The 19,934-nt window shown below is 48.7% G+C and overlaps 1 long non-coding RNA gene across 1 annotated transcript; it reads right to left on the reverse strand.

Annotated features, from left to right (window-relative positions):
• Positions 1-17,771: 17,771 nt before the first annotated feature.
• On the reverse strand, positions 17,772-18,409 carry LOC139029774 (uncharacterized). Its single transcript, XR_011481964.1, has 2 exons — positions 18,321-18,409; positions 17,772-18,020 (listed from the first exon to the last, which is right to left on the reverse strand). It is a non-coding gene; the product is annotated as an uncharacterized lncRNA (long non-coding RNA).
• Between the last annotated feature and the right edge of the window lie 1,525 nt (positions 18,410-19,934).

Consider the following 19,934-nt stretch of genomic DNA (forward strand, 5'->3'; position numbering starts at 1 on the left):
ACCAGGCTCACTTTTTCAGCCGGCAATTATCTGAACAGAAGTGTTCTAATTGCCTGTAGATCAGGTTTCCTCTGGGGGTCATTTCTTTGAAGGCTCCTGTTGCTGTTTATTTATACTCATCCCCATAAAATGCATGTGCTCAGCTGCAGGGGGTATTAATGATGGGAGGGTCGCTCCAGACGGTGCCCAGGGAGGCGCCTGAAGATCTATCCTCCAGAGGTTTCTTGTTTGCTGGATCTGCCTGGCAGGGCCCTGGTGGGAGTGAGGTGGGGAGTGTGTGTGCGTATGTGTGTGTGTCCATGCACCAAGAGCGGGTGTTCGTTGCCTCTCTGAGTTAGCACTTATAATAACACTAATACCTCCCCCAAGGAAGCTTCTGCCCTCACATCTGGCCACCAGACTGGGCCTCTGCCAGTCTGGACTTCCTGAACCCATCACAGGCCCCTGTGGCTTCCAGTTTGACTCCTGGGGGTGATACTGAGCCCCAAAGCTAACCCAGCTGGTTATCCCCCTGGAGGGGAACTAATGAAGTAATGAGGATGCCATACATGTGCAGGGCTCTGTTATTAGCGACAAGCTTTCTCACGGTGATCGTCACAATGAGGATATTAAATAAACAGCCTTTTCTGAGCACTGACTGTGTACCAACCATGGCACTGTCCATTCCTTCATTCATTCACTCACTCATTCACTCACACAGACATTGAAACAGACACGTTTTGAGTGCCACTAACCCCAGGCATCATTATAATGCCAGAACAGCGAGAACTAATCAGATAGGCAGTTAGCTCCCATGGAGCTGACAATTTGGGGAAGGTGGAGGGGAGTCAGAAGCTTCTCCTCCCATGCAATTATACCATTGTAAGCAAAAAATAAATGAACAGGATTATTTCAGTTACTGATAAATGCTCAAAAGGAAGTAAAACTGAGGAAGAGGGCAGAAATTTGCTAAGACGAGAGGGGCCTCTTGAACAGGACGGGGTCATCAGAGGAGACCTTGGGCCAGGCCCTTGATGACAAATGATGGGAGTGTTCTTGGAAGAGAAACAGCAGAACAAATGCCTTGAGGTGGCAACAAGCTGGAATTACTCATGGGGCAGAAAGGTGTCCCAGGAGGCTAGAGCCAGGAGAGGGAGGAGGTGGTTGGCGAGACTGGCAGGGGCCAGAAGTCAAAGAATGTCTTTGGCCACAAAATTCGAGTCTAAGTATTGGGTTGGCCAAAAAGTTCACTCTTACTTTGGACTGATTACTCCATTTCTGCCCCACAAACAGCCTGATGAGGGCATCTTATTGTCCCCATTTTACAGTTAGGAAAATTGAGGCTGAGAAGTGGGGCCACCTGATCAAGACTCCACGGGTGGGAGGTGGGTTGGGGACCCAGGTCTGCGTGACTCCAAAGCCACTGCTCCTAATGTCTCCCCACCCAACCCCAGCAGCACGTTGCGCAGCAGTGAGGCTTTAGTTGAGTGGGTTATGTATTCGACCTAGTTCTCACCTTCCATACCACAAGCCGCTGGGAGACTGGGGGCTGTCATCTTGTGAGGCCTTTTCCCGTTGACGCCCTAGATTGGGGACTGGCTGTGACCCTGACGCCCCCACAGGCTCAGGGTGCTGTCATGCAGACAGGAAGGAGCTTGGATAAGAGTCGGTGTGGTTGCGCTCCATTGTGTGAGGTCGGAGGCAGACGGAGACAAAATCCCATCTTCTCCTCCAGCTAAGCAGAACTCTTCCCCACCCCACCCCAGCCGTGGGGGCACCTTCTCGGCTTTGGGGGTGGCTGCAGGGCCAGTGGAGGCACCCCCATGAGCTGGGGCCCTGAGAGCCCAGGTCCCCAGGCTTCCAGCCCGATTTGTGCCTCCAGGCTATTAGCGTCTTCCAAGGGCTGGAACTGAGAAGGGCAAAGCCAACGATTCTTCACGGTGAAAGGTGTACCCTCCTTAAAAAGACCCCTTGCCCTCCCTTCCTTTACTTCCTTCCCTCTCCCCCTCCTCCCTCTCTTCCTCCCTCCTCTTTCTCCTTCATCTCCCCTCCTCCCCTCCCTTAGGCACTGGGGCACACAGTGGGGCAGGAAGCTGACCTCATCGCTGCCATCCTGAGGCTGAGGGCCCAGCCCAGTGATTCTCCTTCCCCTTGGGAAGCCACAATCCTGGAGGAACGGAATTGGAATAGGTGGGAGGTGGGGGTTATGGTCGAGTGGCGGGGAGTCAGCCTTCTGCAGTTTTGGAAATGTCTCTAGTTGATTCTAACTCCCAGGGGGGCACTGAGAAGTCCTGGTCTGGAAGTCTCATGGATTAACCCAGAAACTCTCTAAGTAGCACAGAACTGCAACCCTGAAGCGCTCTGGGGGTGAGGAGTGCAGTCCAGAGGGGTTATTTGGGAGGTTGGATTTGGCTCAGGAAGTTGAGAAAGGCTTCCTAGATGAAGTGACTTTGGGTTGAGTTCTGAAGGGCAGATGGTAGGAGTGAACAAGGTAAAGAGGTGAGGGGAAAGGGTGTGCAAAGTCCCTGCGGCAAGCAGGAATGAGGTAAGGACACTGACCAGGCACTCGGAAGAAGGGGTGGGTCTGGAGTTGTGAGGAGGGCTAGGAGGGGAGGAGAAAGGGGGGAGAGACTTCGGGTAGGGGGGTGGGCTCAAGGTGAGGAGGGGTGGGGCAGAGGGGCAGGGGCACACCACTCTGGCTTCTGGGCCCATCAGCACGGGGCAGAAGCTTTGTCTTCATCCAGAGATCAAAGGGAAAGTGTGGAGGTGTTGAGCAAGGGCTGGCACGCCCACACTCACAAATTTGCCATGGGCTGTGCACGGAATGTGCAAAGAGGGAGTTCCAGGGTGCATCTTGGGGAGACCAGTCAGCAAGTCGCGCCCCAGTCCAGAACGGAGGCCAGGGACAAGGGATCAAGGTATTAGCAGTTAGGAAAAGTGGCCAGGCGCCAGACACTAAGTCACTTGGTTGGATTCTGCGCCAGCCAGTTCAAACCCAGTTCAACAGCACAGCGCCCATGTGGCAAGTCATTCTGAGCACAGGTGTCCCCCTCACGGATGCGTGACATCATTTTTGTGGGTCACAACCAGCATTTGTAAAAAAAATATATATATATGTATATACACACACATATATTTGTGTGTGTGTGTGTGGAAAAGGAATGGAATGGAATAAAGTCCAGCACAGGCAGAGAGCTGCAGGTGGTAAGGGTGAGGATTACTTCATGCAGATGTGTTCTGTTTTATGTTTGGATCTACCAGGGTGTGATGTGGCCAGTCGTGGCCAAACAGGTTTCGAGAATGCTGCTCTGGGAGGTTTGAGGGTTCCCCCTCCACCCCCTCTCTCCCTCTGAGCCCGGATCCCCGTAAATGAGTCACAGGAGAGACCGTCCCTCACCCTCTGAGCACCTCATGCTTTCTCGTAATGCAGTGTTGTGAACTGGGGGCCAGAGGCCCAGGTGTATGCCCTGAACCTCCATGGCAGGAATGTCCAGGGCTGAGGGGATGGCCACATGAGTCCCACATGACTCGGGGTCCAGCTCAGTCCAGACCCCTGCTGGCTGAGAGCTCGGGGCTCCCCCCCACCCATCCTTCCCCATCTGATCTGCCCCAGGGTTCAGTGCTGCCGGCCCCTGCTGATAAGTCCAAGTCCCCGTTGCCCCAGCATCAGCCGCCCGTCCCTGGCTGCGAGGCAGGAATAGGGCTGCAGAGATGAGAGGCCTTTAATTGGTTTGATGTAAGACTTTGTCTGCAGATGGTGTGCATTGCCAGGGAGGCCTGGCTTGGCCTGGCCCCTGAGAATGCTCCCCCACACATCCCACAGCCCCGATCCTGGAGGGCAGGAAGGTGAGGGGCCACTTATGCATCATGCCCTGGCCACCCTCTTCCTGGGCCCAGGGAGGGAACAGAGAGTGCTGGGCTTCCAAGTCCCCTCTGCTTGGTTCCGAGTCCCAGCTGTGGACCTTCAGACAGCTTAATGCCCACGTGGTTTGCACATGGCTGGCCAGCTTTCCCAACACTGCCTACTAATATGAGGAGCCTGGATGCCTCTCTGAGACTTCTGTTTTCGTTAAGATACAGGACTTCTCAGGTGGCTCAGTGGTAAAGAAGCGGCCTGCCAATGCAGCAGACATAAGAGACTTGGGTTTCTTTCCCGGGTCGGGAAGATCCCCTGGAGGAGGAAATGGCAGCCTACCCCAGTATTCTTGTCTGGGACATCCCACAGACAGAGGAAACTGGGGGACTACAGTCCGTGGGGTTGCAAAGAGTCAGACACGGCTAAAGTGACTAAACACGCACTCACACATAGTTCACATTTACATACAAGTCACCCTCTATAATTCAGTTGTACAGCTATCACCACTAGTTCCAGAACGCTATCCTCACTTCAAAAAAAGAGACCCTGCACCCTTGAGTACCATCACCTCACCTCTGCCCCCATCTGTGTCAATCCCTAATCTACTTTCTGCCATCTCTGTCTTACCTTTGCTCCTGGATAAGCAGGTTTAATCTTCCCTTAGAGCTATTTTTCATTATTTGTTCAACATTTGAACCTCCTTCCCATATGTGTGAAATTCCATAGGTTTATTGTCAGAAGCCTTCTTCTTCTTTTTTTTAGATTTATTTATTTTTGGCTGCACTGGGTCTTCACTGCAGCCCGTGGACTTTCTTTCCTTCCAGGAAGCAGGAGCTACTCTCTGTTGCAGTGCATGGGCTTCTCATGGTGGTGGTTTTCTTATTGCAGAGCACAGGCTTTAGGTGCTGAGGCTCTAGAGCGCTGGCTCAGTAGTTCTGGCACATGGGTTTAATCGCTCTACGACATGTGGGATCTTCCTGGACCAGGGATCGAACCCGTGTCCCTTACATTCAGTTCAGTCACGCAGTCATGTCCAACTCTTTGTGACCCCATGGACTGCAGCACACCAGGCTCCCCTGTCCATCACCAACTCCCGGAGCTTGCTCAAATTCATGTCCACTGAGTTGGTGATGCCATCCAACCATCTCATCCTCTGTCGTCCTCTTCTCCTCCTGCCTTCAATCTTTCCCAGCATCAGGGTCTTTTCCAATCAGTCAGTTATTTGCATCAGGTGGCCAAAGTATTGGCGTTTTAGCTCCAGCATCAGTCCTTCCAATGAACACTCAGGATTGATTTCCTTTAGGATGGACTGGTTGGATCTCCTTGCAGTCCCAGGGACCCTCAAGAGTCTTCTCCAGCACCACAGTTTGAAAGCGTCAATTCTTTGGCGCTCAGCTTTCTTTATAGTCCAACTCTCACATCCATACATGGCTACTGGAAAAACCATATCTTTGACTGGACAGACCTTTGTTGGCAAAGTAATGTCTCTGCTTTTTAATATGCTATCTAGGTTGGTCATAACTTTTCTTCCAAGGAGTAAATGTCTTTTAAATTTCATGCTGCAGTGATTTTGGAGCCCCCAAAATAAAGTCTCTCACTGTTTCCATTGTTTCCCCATCCATTTGCCATGAAGTGATGGGACCAGTTGCCATGATTTTAGTTTTTTGAATGTTGAGTTTTAAGCCAGCTTTTTCACTCTCCTCTTTCACTTTCATCAAGAGGCTATTTAGGTTCCCTTACATTGTCAGGCAGATTCTCCCATTGGACACCAGGAAAGCCCAGCCCTCTCTCTACTAAAGCTTTAAAAAAAGCTGAATGTATGCTTTCCCAGATTCCCTTGCCGCTGGATCCCTGATGTGGGAGGCTTAGCCAATGATTTTAGCCAATCATTAACTGGTGATTCAATGATCAACCAGTTAATCTTAACCAGTCTGGAGTCAGTGGCCCCAGAAGTCAGAGGCAGTGGGGAGTCTCTTCTGGTAGTTGTGCTGGCCCCAGTGGTCATGTCCAAGGCCTGTGGGCAGCTGTGGCGACGGGGCCGTGGCCGTGGGCCGTGCTCAGCGGCACTAGTGTCCTCACCAGGCTGGTTGGGGTTCTGCCTATGGTTCTGACTGTCAGACTCCCCATTCCTGGCCATTGTTTCAGCTGGGTCCTACAGCCTTCCTGGCTCCTGTGTCAACTAGACCCTCTCTTTAAAATAGATTCCCTTTCAGCTAAAACCATCTCAAGTTTGTTTCCATGCTTGCAACTGAGAACCCTATCTCAGTTTAATGAGACAGGTTTTGTAAGACTAAAGTCATAACCAGACAGCTTTGTAGAGGTTTTCCCCCAGAACACTGCATTTGGAGGGTGCCACATTTTAAAGACTGGCCCCAGACTGGCCCTCCCTCCTTCCGTGTTCTTTCTTATTCCTGCTGCAGTGCAGTGGTGAGCAGGCTTCCTTTGGGCCCATCCCCTTAGTAGCAAGTGAGCAGAGATGGAGATCGAGACTCAAGATCAAAGGTGTTAAGTGTTCACCTGGGGGTCCCTCAGTCGGGGAGGAGGCCAGGTCTCTCCTCATCCTCTCTGAATCTCGTTTAGAAATTGAGTTTCTGGTTCTGGCTGCTTGTCTCTGTTACGGGTTGAACTGAGTTTCCCCCAAAGATACATTGAAGTACTAGCCCCACAGCGTAAGAATGGGAGCTTATTGGATAATGGGTTTCCCTGGAGGCTCAGACAGTAAAGAATCCCCCTGCAATGCGGGAGACCCAGGTTCGATCCCTGGGTTGGGAAGGTCCCCTGGCGAAGGGCATGGCAACCCACTCCAGTACTCTTGCCTGGAGAATCCCGTGGACGGAGGAGACTGGCAGGCCGCAGTCCATAGTGTTACAGAGTCAGACACGACTTAGCGACTGAACAACAACAGGAAGTTAAACCACAGTTTGAACCCAAATCCCTGGCAAAAGTTCGGCTTGAGAATCCAGCCCTTGAGGCAGGTGGAACTGGGCGTGGGCTTAATTCATCACTGCAAGACATGTGGGTCGAGATCAACCATTCACTTTCTTGGAGTCTCCATTTCCTCACCTGTGAATCAGAGATGAACGGAACTCTTTCAGAGACTGTTAAACACTGGGACTTCCGTGGCAGTCGTCTCCCAGTGCAGGGGGCGTGGGCTCAATCCCTGATTGGAGAACTAAGATCCTGCATGCCAAAAAAAAAAAAAAAAAAGACTGTTAAGCGTTGAACATAGTACCTGGCACATAAGTGGTAACAACTAATGTTACCCAAGTGCTCCTTGTCATTCTGAGACTCCTATGATCTCTTCCTGTTGAGGGGATGACGTCAAAGCCTGCTCTTCGGATACAGATCGATGCCACGGATTATTCACAAACAATGAATTTTCTTTTCAGAAGAGAGGATAACTCCGTGCATGCTACGTGCCCCCCAGCCTGCACCATCTTTTTAGTATGTTTTCGTACTTCTGAGCTTATTTGCAGGAAGACCCCGTTTTTCAGGAAGGGTGGATGCTAACACGTCGGCGGGGGGGCCTGTGGCCCAAGGACAGAGCCCTGCTCCCCGCCAGCCAGGCAGGGTTGAGCAGTGCACAGGTGGCTCAGAACGGCTGGTGGGCAATCTGGCCTCCGATCTGGGGAAGCTGGGCGCAGCGGGTGGCTTTAATATCCGCTCTCCGTGGCTTCATCTCCTCTTGAGATGGCTGCTGATTGTGGCACAGCAAAGCTGGAGTGACGGAGGGGGTGGCTCGGCGGTGCCTGGTTATTTCATTCAAAGGCTACTGTAAGCCCCTTCAGGGAGAGATGGCGTGAGTCAAGGTATTTCAAGAGTTCAGGACTCCAGGATGACTACTGTTCCTTCCAACCCTGGGGATCTCATGATTCGAGGCTTGTGGCCCCGCAGGAGGGCCATCCTGACTGCAGACATGGGAACAAATTTAACAGGTGCGTGTACCTCCCGGGTGCTGGGCGGTTTATAGGACAGTTACCCATGACCCTTGTCTGAGGGCAGTTTCCTTAGAAGTGGGCCCTGCCCGAGGATTCCTGGGCGTGGGACTAGTTCAGGAGCAGGGCAGGGCAGAGGACGGAGGCCAGCGGAGCTGTGATTTCAGGCCGAGACCCATGCAAGGAAGCTGTAGGCTGCTCCCGCAGGGGCCTCTGAATGGTACCCTGTACCTACACCCCATCCCCAGCACCCACTGGCTGAGGGCCCCTGTGGGCTGGCGCTGCCAGAAACCTGTTTGCATCAGGTGCTGTGGAATCCTCGATTCTCTGAGTGGAAGGATCATCTGAGTACAGAATGGAGTCTGGACCTGGGAAAGGTCCCTGTGTGTAAAAACTGAAAGATGGGCTTCATAAGGAGCCCAGGCAATAGGGGGAGTGGGGCGTTTCCTTCCTCACGGGTGGCGGTCGTACCCAGCACGGGAAGGGATGGTGGTGACAGATGAGGGAGTGGTCCCAGAGGTTATCTGTGATGTTCGGAGCCCTGTGGCCCTGGTAGGAGCATCAAGGAGGTTGGAGCAGTGAAGGGGAAGGTCATGAAGATGCCGCCTTAAAACTGCTGGCCTGACTCACGGGCAGCTGCGGTGCCCCAGGGACCCCCCAATGCCTGTGTGTGAAACCTGGCTGGGGAATCAGCTTGGCCTGGATTTTCCAGGTCATCTCCTTCCTCTTTTTTTGGGGGGAGGTGGTCAGGACTGGGGCATAAGTTGACTGCTATTTGGCATCCTTTTCCTTCTCTCTCTTGCTCTTACTATGAGCCCAGGCTTCGGGTGGCCTAAGGTTGGCAGTGGAGGGAGATTTCAAGAGGAGAATAAGGGTGGGCTGGCAGTGTTCATACACTCCCATCCTAACCCCTCTCCTGGGGACACTTGTTGGGCGAAACATAGGTTTCCTCATCCAACTCCAGTGGGAAGAACACAGGGCCCTGGGAGTCTTTCTAAACTCAGAAGCTGATTCAGCAGGTCTGGGGTGAGGCCCCGAAGGGCCGTTGTGTGCAAGCATGGTGGGGTGGCGAATAGCAAGGGGGTGCAGAATGGAACCCCCTGCCCCCCGCCCCGCCCCAGCTTCGTGGAGAGCGAGCAGCTTTACTCATTACTATGCGTGAACGAAGGTCCGTCCCTAAAGCGGGGTCGGAAGACTGCTGACCTAGAATGTGCCTCACTTTACACACTTTTTGCCCAGGTTGCTCTTTATCTCTCCCTAACTTTGTAAACTCCTGTTGGGCCTTCAGCCTCCAGCTCAGGGATATTTGCTTGTAAGCCGCTTTCCTCAAACACCAAGCCTCGGTCAGTTCTTTATCTGCGTGGCGTTGGCACCGGCCCTCACGCATACTTCTTTGGTCGCTATCATCTCACTATGTCGAAAGTGCATTCTTTGCACACCTCTCTCCTTTCTACGCCCAGAGCTCTTTGAGGGAGGGGATGACGTCACTCCTGTCCCCCGCTGGGCAGCCTGTTCCGGTTTCCATGCTGAACCGGGCACCACCGGGGTCCTGGTTCCCTGACTAAGAAGCACACTGCCTTTCAGTTCTCAGATGGAGCCGGTGTTTTTTATTCATTTGCAATTTCATAAATGGTTATTCATCTCCACCTGCATCTCCCGGAAATTACCTGGCTTGGGCAAGAGCAGGTAAACACGTTTAGATAACATCCTCTTTCCCGTCCTCCTGACATCACAGTGTTGTGTGTGCTTTTTTCTTTTTCCTTTCCTGGAGACACTAGATTTTCACGTTCCCCCTCTTTCCCTGAGATACGATCAAATACCCAGTCGAAAGGTTCAGGGTTTGTGAACAACTTAAAGTTCGTGTTGGATAAAAGATCTGGCTGACAGCACCGCTCGGGGCATTGTAATCTGATGAGGCTGGCGCCAGCCCATTCCTGGGAGGTCTGGCACTTGCTGACACAGGCCTCCCATCCGCGCTTCACAGAGGGTGCAGCTGTGAATACTGGACCTATGCTGAGAAGCTGGGCCTTCTGCTCTCCTGGCATTGATGGGGAGGCCCCAGTATTTCCTGGGAGCCATTCAGGAAGCAGGAAGTTGTGCGGGAACAGATGCAGAAGGAGGCCTGTGGCACTCGGTGAGCTGCTTTAATTCATCCTGTAATCTGAATTGAGATGTTCTAAAGCTTCTAATTGGCACTAGTGGTAAAGAACCTGCCTGCCAAAGCAGGAGATGTAAGAGACACGGGTTCAAACCCTGGGTTGGGAAGATGCCCTGGAGGAGGGCATGGCAACCCACTCCAGTATTCTTGCCTGGAGCACCCCCAAAGATAGAGGAGTCCCCGGGCTACAAGTCCATAGGGTCACAAAGAGTTAGACATGATTGAAGTGACTTAGCATGCAAGTGCAAATCTTCTAATTGGTCAGAATCCTGTCTTGAGTATTGTTGAAGGATAAGGATGTGCACTTCAGAGGTGCTCAATAACTTGGTGAGCCCCTTTTCAACCAGTCCCATGATCCAGGGAACAGTATTTCTAAAATAGGGCCTGGGTGGGAATAGAGATCTTCACTATTTACCCTAAGGACTGAGTATCCATCCTGTGCCAGAGTTTCAGCCAGGTGCTGGGGTAGGGGTAAGGACAAGGCAGAGTCTGCATCCTTGAGCCTCACAGACTGCCAAATGCACAATGTCTCTTGACTGGACTGTTGAGGCAATGCAGCCAGTTAATACGGATCAGAAAATCGGTCTGATGGATTGAACTGATCCATCAATCCAGATTGAATAAGAAAGCTGGTGATGTGCGTCCCCAGGGTAGGGAGAGGGAAGGAAAGAACGGTTCAAACAGGTTACACGTGAGGAAGGTATGGGAGGGGGATTAAGCATAGTACGGATTGGCTTTATTGTAGACATACTGGGAGGGGTAAAACATAGGCTTGGTCAGCATATTAAACAGTAGATGCCTTCTTTTTTTCTTTATTTTTGATTGGAGGGTAATTGCTTTATAATATTGTGTTGGCTCTGCCACACGGCATCGTGAATCAGCCACAAGTACACATGTCCCCTGCCTCCTGAAGCTGCCCCCGCGCCTCTAGGCTGTCACAGAGCGCCAGGCTGAGCTCCTGCGCCCCTGTAGCGGCCTCCCACTAGCGGTGTGTTTTACACATGGTAGTGATGTGTGTCCATGCTACTCTCTCAGTTAGCCCCACCTTCCCCCCGCCGCGGTGTCCAAAGTCTGTTCTCTGTGTCTGCGTCTCTATTCCTGCCCTGAAAATAGGTTCTTTGGTACCATTTTTCTAGATTCCATATGTATGCATTAATATACAAAATTTGTTCTTCTCTTTCTGACTTACTTCACTCTGTATAACAGGCTCTCGGTTCCTCCACCTCACTAGAACTGACTCAAATGCATCTCCCAGTGGGGAGATTGGTCCTAAGAGCAGTCCCTGATACAATGACATTGCATGAATGGAGTGGTGGTTTGACATCCTGGAGACCCAGATGGATGGTTGATTGCTGGAGTCTGATGAATACTGTCAAATGTCGACATTGTGACACTGATCATATCTCTAATGATGATATAATTGCTGTGATGGTCATCTCCCGGCACTTGCTGCTTCTCTAGAGAGTACTGATGATCATAGCAGCTCCCCTTTGTTGAACATCCCCTCAGTATCAAGGGTGTTATGTAGTTTCTTCTTGTCTCCTGACAACCTACATTGTAGGAATTATGGCCTCTATGTATTTTCAGGTAAGGATGCTGAGGCTCGGGCTTCCTTGCTGGCTCACACAGTGAAGCATCTGCCTGCAACGCAGGAGACCACTCCGGTGCAGGAGACCCAGGTTCGATCCCTTGGACAGAAAGATCCCCTGGAGGAGGGCCTGGCAACCACCTCCAGTATTCTTGCCTGGAGAGTCCCATGGCCAGAGAAGCCTGACAGGGGGTCACAAAGAGTCGGGCATGACTTAGAATCTAAACAACAGCAACCAGCTCAGGTTCAGAGAAGTTGAGGATCCTGCTAATAAGTAAGTAGTAGAGTCAGACTATCGGTCTTATGATCTTTCAACTGCACCATATTTATATCTCATGGGGTTAAGCTGACCAGAGAAAGAGACTTTGAAAGTCATTTCTGCCTATAGCAGGAATGTTCGTGGTTGAGGGTATCAAGAGAGGCAGTCCTGAGGCCATGTATTATGAAGGGAAGAAGGAGTGGAGGTTTCCAAAATCAGAACCCAGGAGGAAGTCTTTCTTTCTATGTCCAAGACGTGCCTGAGCACGTCTAACCCTCTAGGTTAAATCTTGCCGAAGAAATATAGAGCAAAGTGTTATTAATACTAACCTAAAATATTCAAGTTCCTAAAAATAATCCAGGCTTCCCTGGGGATGCCAGAGTGTCCATTATTAGAGATGGTTTCATATTAGGGGGGCAGTCCAGACCCATGATACCCAGGATTTGAAATACTGGTTTGTCTTTTGTAAGACTCCTGATTGGAGGTGTTACCATCACTCTGAAAGTTCTGCTGTGGCCCAAAACATGATCTACTTTTTCTTAAAACAGGAACTGTAAGACCAAATATTGGTTGATTGACTACCTATTGCTGTATTATTCAAGGGCATATATTATTACACATTTTCTAAATGCAGAAGAATAAGGGTATTTCCCCCCATGTCAAAGACATATTGGGGATTGTGATTTATTGAAGGCCAAGAAAGGAGTGGGGAAGAATCCAAGTCTTAATCTATGGCAATTTTTGCTTTTGAAGAGGTAAAAAAAAGTGAAATTTTGCTCAGTCATGTTTGACTCTTTGCGACCTTATGGACTGTGGCCTACCAGGCTCCTCTGTCCGTGGGATTCTTCAGGCAAGCATACTGAAGTAGGTTGCCATGCCCTTCTCTAGGGGATCTTTCTGACCCAGGCATCGAACCTGGGTCTCCTACACTGCAGGCAGATTCTTTACTATCTGATCCACCAGATCTACCCCTTTGAAGAGGTGATCTAGCTCAAAAGTCAGAGTATACACAGGAAAGTGGCTTTGAGAGGCAGGCACTCGCTGGATCTTTGGGCAGGTTCCTGGCCATCCTCTTCTGAAATGGGCTGGCTGTTCAGTGATGAAAATTTGGGAGCTTGTCATGCTAATGATGTGTAAATGCATTTTAGCTATTTTATTAAGCTGGTCTGCCCAGGTTCATTCTCATTAATATTGATGGTTGGGATATGTTCCTCCAGAGAGTCTGTGAATAGCTCTCCTATTGTTCAGATAAAATTTATAGCAAGTTGGACTAAAGGGAGGCCCCAGTGAGTCCAGGCTTGTACTTCTCACAGGAAATGAAAACTCTATCCATGGTTTTGTATGGGTGTGGACCTTGAGTCTATAGATACAGATGTCTTGTAATATTTTTTTTAATGAGCTAATTTACTCTGCTGTTAGGAATCCAAGGGGAATGTGAGTTTCTCTGCTGAGGCAGAGAGACATGGTACAGATTTCCTAATATCACACCCTTCTCCACGGTCACTGGGTTTGGCAAATTCTCTACCACAGTCTCTGCCTCCAGCAAAGGGTGACAGTTTCCCTTGGATGCAAAAGTGCAGGCAGGACTGCAGAGAGCTCCCTGCCCGGCGGAATGGAGGGAGGTTTTTGCTCAGAAGAGCCCACACTGAGTCCTGGCACTGAAAGCGGTGTCACCTGCCCCTGCCAGAGGTTTCCCACTGCTGCATCTCAAATGGGGCTTGAAATTTCTGGCCTGGCCCGGAGGGAGGAAGTGGCTTTTCCACTCAGCCGTGCATCTGCTGTTGAGTTCTGGGTGGGCTGGGAAACGATGGTGGAGGACAGATTTGGGAATTGCAATCAAACGTTGCCTCTGGTACATTGTATAACAGTGAGATAATCTCTACCTCCTCAAAACAATTTTTTTCTGGAAGTTATGGAGGGGGGTCTCACAAGAGCATGAACCCTCTGATGAGATCATGAGCCCCAATTCCAAAAAAGTGAAAAGTGAAGTGAAAGTGTCAGTCGCTTAGTCGTGTCCGACTCCTTGTGGCCCCATGGACCGTAGCCCACTAGGCTCCTCTGTTCATGGGATTCTCCAGGCAGGAATATTGGAGTGGGTAACCATTCCCTTCTCCAGATCTTCCCGACCCAGGGATCGAACCCCAGTCTCTCACACTGCAGGCAGATTCTTTACCATCTGAACCACCAGGGAAGCCCATAGCATGACCAGTTCAGTACAAATGCAGATATTCGATTCCTGACAGACATTGCACACGTGGCTCAGGTGGAACCTTCACCTGTAACACCACAGACTCAGATAGGCGCCGCCAATGATCCTCTCCGTCAATAGTGCATCTCCTTGCTGCTCGGCTTCTCACGAGATGTTCTTATGGTGGAGATGGTCAGCACAGGTAGGAGTGTCCTCTGGACCACTGGGTATTATTATGGTACCCAGGCCTCTTTGGGTTGAAGGGTGAGGTTGGGTCCATGGTAGTATGTCTGGTCTCTGAGTCATGACAGAAGGAAGGGGAAGCAGTCACCTGTGATGAAGACCTGCTCTAGGCCTGAATTTCCTCTATTCTTACACACAGCCCCTGGGTCCAATCAGGAGGGGCTCAAGGGGGATGGGGAGCAGATGGCATGGGGACTCAAGGGAGAACAAGTACAAATTTGATACCACCTTGAAGTGGAGAATAGAAAACAGGGGTTCTGAAAACAGCTGAAAAGCTAGGGACATGACCACCCAATGTAACATGCTACCCTTGATAGAATGCATAATTAAAAAATTAGCTATAAAGGACATGAGGGGACCACTGGGGAAATTTGAATATGACCATGTATTAGATAATATTGTTATATCAATTAATAAATTTCTTAAATGTGATATTAAGGCTATGGGTATATAATATACCCATATAGTTTATATATGAACTATATGGAGAGAGATATGAGGAAATGTCGTAAAATATGGAGTGGGTAAATGTGGTGAAAGTTATGTGGGTGTTGATTCTTCTTCGGCAATTTTGAAATTTTTTAAAATGAAAAGTGTTGGGGGAAATGCTTGAAAGTCAAATATGTGCTATAGTATACAGGTTCTCTATTCTGCAATCTGTCTCTTCTGTGTTTATTCATCCCCCTTTTAGTTAGAACTCACTTTTGCTGTAATTTAAGCTCATTTCTTCATTTTTTCTGTTCTCTCCAGAGACAGAGTCAGCAACCTCTTTGTAAATCTAGGGCTCAGCTGGCTGGACGATGCGGGGGAGCTGCAGGGCTGTTCTCAGGCTGGAACCGGTATAATATTTATCTGTTGTCTTGGGTTCCTCTCCTCACCACCCCAGTAGGACCCACTGTTCAGTAACAGCAGCAGCTCTCAGCCTGGAGCCACACTGCAAATATCTGGAGAGCATTTTCAGAGTATACGCATGTTGGTCTTGCTTTCCAGGGGCGCTGAGATCTGCAGTGGGGTGCAGACTTCTGTTGGGCGGATAGACTTAACTGTTTGACTTCAGCCACCATGGTCTCTCTCAGCCTTGACCTGTCTCCTCTCCTGTCATCACGTGCTGAGTAAACCCCTTTCATCTGAGGGCTTTGCCTCAGCCCTTGCTTTCTGCTCAGATTTCACTGTGGTCTGCTTGAGTGGGGGCTTCCCTCATAGCTCAGATGGTAAAGAATCTGCCTGCAGTGCAGGAGACCCAGGTTTGATCCCTGGGTTGGGAAGATCCCCTGGAGAAGGAAATGGCAAACCACTCCAGTACTCTTGCCTGGAAAATCCCATGGACATAGGAGCCTGCAGTCCATGGGGTTGCAAAGAGTCGGGCACGACTGAGCGACTAACACTCTGCTTGAGTGGGGCCATGGTAGCCCCCGGGATGCCAGCTGACGCTGTGGCAGGGTGGAACTAGACTTGTCCTGCGCTGTCCCTCACCCCTGGCGTGTCTTGGAGGAGTTGTGGGCAAGTGCCTGTGGACCCCTGTGCAAGGTAACTTGAGCATCCAACAAGACTCCTCTGGGTGGGCTTCCCTGGTGGTTTGGTGGTTACGAATTTGCCTGCCAATGCGGGGACAACAGATTCAGTCCCTGCTCTGGGAAGATTTCACACACCTGGAGGCAACTAAGCCCATGTGCCACACCTACTGAACCTTCTCTCGAGAGAAGCCCCGTGGTGAGAAATCCACACACCACCAGTGGAGAGAAGCCCTCACCCACAGCTAGAGAACGCCCGCGTGTGCAGCAGCCAGGCCAGGAGGGCCGAAATAAGTAATTAGATACATCTTAAAAGCTGACAGACAGACAAGAAAGCAATCATCGGGGAAAGGAGAGAACCGAGGCCTTGAGGGGGAGATGGGCTGCAGTTGTACCCATAATGCTATTTAGTTTTTAAAATTTTAACAGTTAATATTTTTTAGGGATTCAGATCAGTACATATATTATTTAAAAGAGGAAGAAACATGCCAGCAAGGAATACAATCCTATTTAAAGGAACTCCTTTCTCTCCATAAAATTATATATACATTGTGTTTTAATCTTTTTAATTCAAGTGAATAATCAGAAATCTTTATTTTTTGGACGAATCTCAACAAAACTATGCTGAGTGAAAAAAAAGTCAATCTCAAGAGGCTACGTCCTGTGTCATTCCATCTATCGAACAACCTTCTGGACATGACAGAATGACAGAAATGAAGGACAGATTGGTGGGTGCCAGTGGTTTGGGGGCTTGCTGCAAAAGGGTACCATGAGGCACTCTGGTGTTTATGGAAATGCTCCATGGCTAGGCTGAATTGGGGTCCACTTCCTGGGTAGCGTATTGCACTATAGTTTTGAAAGATGTTGCCATGGTGGAAACTGGGTAGAATCCTACGTTAGGATCTATGTTATTTCTTACAACTTCATGTGAACCCTTAGTGATCTCAGAATAAAACAATTATTAGGGAAAAAAGGATATAAGGCAAATATGACAAAAAGGTAACATCTATGCTCTGTGGGTCATGGAAAATCTGTTTTGCTTTTTTTTTTTCTATAACCGTTGTTGTTTTCTTAGTGTTTGAAATACTCAGTAGAAGTAAACCTTCCTGGGACTCCCCTGGTGGCCCAGTGGTTAAGACTTCGCCTCCCAGTGCAGGGGGTGCAGGTTTGATCCCTGGTTGGGGAGCTAAGACCTGACATGCCTCAGGGCCACAAAACAAAACCATAAAACAGAAGCAACACTGTGACGAATTCAATACTTTAAAAATTGTCAAAAAAAAAAAAAATAAAAAAACCCCAAAGACCCTTCCAGAGCTATCCAGGCAGCCTTAGACTTGGGTGTCCTTGCTCAGAACCAGCTCCTGGTCTGCTCAGGCTCATGCAATGGAGGGACAAGCCTGAGGAGTGTTGCAGGTGGCGGTGCTGATCCAGCTGAGGACCATGCTCCTGACCTCTTACCTTGTTAACCTGGGAAGGCACTTAACCCTCCTTCAGAGCTGGGACACCCTGCTTCCCCCCCAACCCATGGGACTCTGCTGAATCTCCTGGGCATGCCCGCAAAATGGGCAAAATCTATTTTGATGCTTGGTGGCTGTTCAGTTCAGTTCAGTCGCTCAGTCCTGCCCAACTCCTTGTGGCCCCGTGGACTGAAGCACACCAGGCCTTCCTGTCCATCACCAACTCCTGGAGCTTATTCAAGCTCGTGTCCATTGAGTCGGTGATGCCATCCAACCATTTCATCCTCTGTCGTCCCCTTCTCCTCCTGCCCTCAATCTTTTCCAGCATCAGGGTCTTTTCAAATGAGTCAGTTCTTTGCATCAGGTGGCCAAAGTATTGGAGTTTCAGCTTCGACATCAGTCCTTCCGAAGAATATTCAGGTGGTTGAATATTTGCTTCTAGACTAAAAGAACGGTCACAAGGACGTCTGCCTTGTCACCAGAATGCTTCAGTTTTGGGTATGGCCAGAAAGTTCATTCGGTTTTTCCATGCCATTTTACGGAAAACCCTGAACAAACATTTTTGCCAATTCAATAAAAGAAAAAAAAAAGGTGACATAACTACCAGAACTGATTTATTATAGTTAAATCACAAATTTACAATACATTCAAAAGGGACTAAATGAGACACGTACAGAGTTTAAATGTAAAAACAGAAAGCACTGTCCAAAGAACACTTAGATTGGATTATAATCTCAGGAATCTTTAAAGAGTGAAGTGTTTGCCATCCAGCATCACAGGACAGAATTTGGCTGTTGCAGGTCTATTCACAAGGATTCTGAATGACGATCAGAAGATATTCCTTATCTGTGGAGAGAGATGGACAAGGTTAATCCACCCTAAAAATCTGTTGTTGTTTAGTCACTAAGTCTTGTCTGACTCTCTGTAACCCCATGGGCTGTAAGCCACCAGTCTCCTCTGTCCATGGATTTTCTCAGGCAAGAATACTGGAGTGGGTCGCCATTTCCTACTCCAAGGCATCTTCCTGGCCCAGGGATCAAACCTGCATCTCCTGCACTGGTGGGCAGATTCCTTACCACTGAGACACCAGGGGAGCCCACCTTATGTGTTAGGCTACCCTAAAAATTAAATTTAATAAATGAATACTTCAGCTCATCTGCTTTTCTCTTCAGCACATCACTTGGACCTTGTGTAGACCAGTGGTTTGCCAGCCTGACTGCACATCAGAATCACCTGTTGAGTTTTCAAAAAAAAAAAAAAAAAAGTACCATTATCTGGGGCCCAGCCCCAGAGATTCTGACTTCATTGGTCTGGGGTGGAGTTCCAGGTATCAGTAAAATTTTTTTAAATGTTTTAATTAAATGATAATAGCTTCACAGAATTTTGTTGTTTTCTGTCAAACCTCAACATGAATCAGCCGTAGGTATACATATATCCCCTCCCTTTTGAACCCCCTCCCATCTCCCGCCCCCTGCCACCCCTCTAGGTTGATACAGAGCCCCTGAGTTTCCTGAGCCACACAGCAAATTCCTGTTGGCTGTCTATTTTACATATGGCAATGTAAGTTTCCATGTTACTCTTTCCACACATCTCACCCTCTCCTCCCCTCTCCCCATGTCCATAAGTCTATTCTCTATGTCTGTTTCCCCATTGCTTTCCTGTAAATAAATTCTTTAGTACCATTTTTCTGGATTCTGTATATATGTGTTAGAATACAATATTTATCTTTGTCTTTCTGACTTACTTCACTCTGTGTAATAGGTTCTAGGTTCATCCACCTCATTAGAACTGACTCAAATGCGTTCCTTTTTATGACTGAGTAATATGCCATTGTGTATATGTACCACAACTTCTTTATCCATTCATCTGTCGATGGACATCTAGGCTGCTTCCATTTTCTAGCTATTTTAAATAGTGATGCAATGAACAATGGGATACATGTGTCTTTTTCAATTTTGGTTTCCTCAGGGTATATGCCTAGGAGTGGGATTACTGGGTTATATGGTGGTTTTATTCCTAGTTTTTTAAGGAATCTCCATACTGTCTTCCATAGTGGCTGTATCAATTTATATTCCCACCAACAGTGCAAGAGCATTCCCTTTTCTCCACACCCTCTCCAGCATTTATTGTTTGTAGGCTTTTTGAAGATGGCCATTCTGACTGGTGTGAGGTGATATCTCATTGTAGTTTTGATTGCATTTTTCTAATAATGAGTGATGCTGAGCATCTTTTCGTGTGTTTGTTAGCCATCTGTATGTCTTCTTTGGAGAAATAACTGTTTAGGTCTTTCCCCCTTTTTTGACTGGGTTGTTTTTCTGGTATTGAGTTGTATGAGCTGCTTGTATATTTTGGAAATTAATCCTTTGTCAGTCGTTTCATTTGCTATTATTTCCTCCCATTCTGAGAGTTGTCTTTTCATTTTGTTTATAGTTTCCTTTGCTGTGCAAAAGCTTTTTAAGTTTAATCAGGTCCCACTTGTTTACTTTTGTTTCTATTTCCATTACTCTAGGAGGTGGATCACAGAGGATCTTGCTTTATGTCGATTGTTCTGCCTATGTTTTCATCTAAGAGTTGTATAGTTTCTGGTCTTACATTTAGGTCTTTAATCCATCTTATATCTTAGTGTATGGTGTTAAGAAGTGTTCTAATTTCATTTTTTTTACATGTAGCTGTCCAGTTTTCCCAGAACCATTTATTAAAGAGGCTGTCTTTGCCCCATTGTATATTCTTGCCTCCTTTGTCAAAAATAAGGTACCCATA

Source organism: Odocoileus virginianus, chromosome 20 (assembly GCF_023699985.2).
Source record: "Odocoileus virginianus isolate 20LAN1187 ecotype Illinois chromosome 20, Ovbor_1.2, whole genome shotgun sequence".
Lineage (NCBI taxonomy): Eukaryota > Metazoa > Chordata > Mammalia > Artiodactyla > Cervidae > Odocoileus > Odocoileus virginianus.